Consider the following 1431-nt stretch of genomic DNA (forward strand, 5'->3'; position numbering starts at 1 on the left):
GCTCAGCAGACAAACAGGTGGAGAACTAAGGGATCAAGAAAAGAAGCAGCAGCCACAAATTGCTAGGAAATATTGGAGACCAGATAGGGGGAAGGAGGGAGAAGAGGAAAGAAGGAGGAGGAGAAGGGAAGAATGGAAGGGGAAGAGAGGTAGAGACAGAGAGAGATAGAGAGAGGGAGAGAGAGAGAGGGAGAGAAAGAAAGAGATGACACAAAAGAAAGGATAAGAATGAATGGAACTTCAGGGTAAATGCTTGTAAACTTAAAGCAAATGAACAAAAAGGGAAATACAGAAGAAAGTAAGAAATGAGGTTACATTAAAAAATCAAGAAAGCCCTAGCCAGTTTGGCTAAGTGGATAGAGCATCGGCCTGCAGACCGAAGGGTCCCAGGTTCGATTCCAGTCAAGGGCACATGCCTGGGTTGTGGTCTCGATCCCCAGTTGGGGGGGGAGGGGGTGCAGAAGGCAGCCAATCAGTGATTCTCTCTCATCATTGATGTTTCTCTCTCTCTTCCTTCCTCTCTGAAATCAATAAAAATATATTTTTTAAAAATCAAGAAATATGAAACGAGACAAAAGTGGTCATTGTTCTTGAGCTGGTGGCTGGCTGAGAAGACACTGTTCCCTGGGGGTCATGAGGAAAGGAGGATTAGGCAGCACTGAAACGAGGGTGGGCACGTGGAAGAGAGCCAGGAGGGAGCAAACATAAGAGGAAGGCCGCACTGCTAGCCCTCAGGAGAAGACGGCCAGCCAAGCAGTGTGCTCGAGAGAATGGCTGCCTAGTCATGTCCTGATGGGGTTCATCCCAGTGAAACTGGCCCCTGAAGGTGGCAGCGCTTGTCTAATCCGTAATGAGCTTTATCTGCAGCAGTAGTGTGAATGCCATGTGCTTTGGAAATGCCCCTGCTGGAAAGGCTTGTGCCGCAGGAATCGTGGGCTCCTCAGCTATGCGGTGCAGAGGAGCTTGGCTATTCCTGACTGAGTTAGCAGCGCTTCTAGGGCTGTGACCAATAGTTTGGTGGCCTAAAGAGTTAATCTTCCAAATGTCTTCCAGACTCCCAGGAGTTATTTCTTTGGCCAGCGGTACCTCACTTCATATTTATTAAATGCTTTGAATTTCTGAAGAGGAGAGGGAGGGAGAGGTTGCAGTGCACGAACTCATTTCCACTGCAGAGCTTTGCCCAAGGACCCAGGGCTTGACTCGGGAACGGCCGGGCTGAGAGCCTGCCCGCGAAATTCCAAACCCAATCTCTTGTGGGTTTAGACTTGCTCATTTATTTTGACTGTGATTTTGCTCTTAATAACTTATGTTTGGAATTCAGCAACCCAAGGAATTGGTTTTATGGCAATTTCGAATCTTCTACTCAATCGCACATTTCAAGGCCCATTTCAGGAAACAAGTGTGACGCAGCGTGTTCACAGTGAATTATTC

The sequence above is a fragment of the Myotis davidii genome, unplaced genomic scaffold (genome assembly GCF_000327345.1).
Source record: "Myotis davidii unplaced genomic scaffold, ASM32734v1 scaffold1277, whole genome shotgun sequence".
Taxonomy (NCBI): domain Eukaryota; kingdom Metazoa; phylum Chordata; class Mammalia; order Chiroptera; family Vespertilionidae; genus Myotis; species Myotis davidii.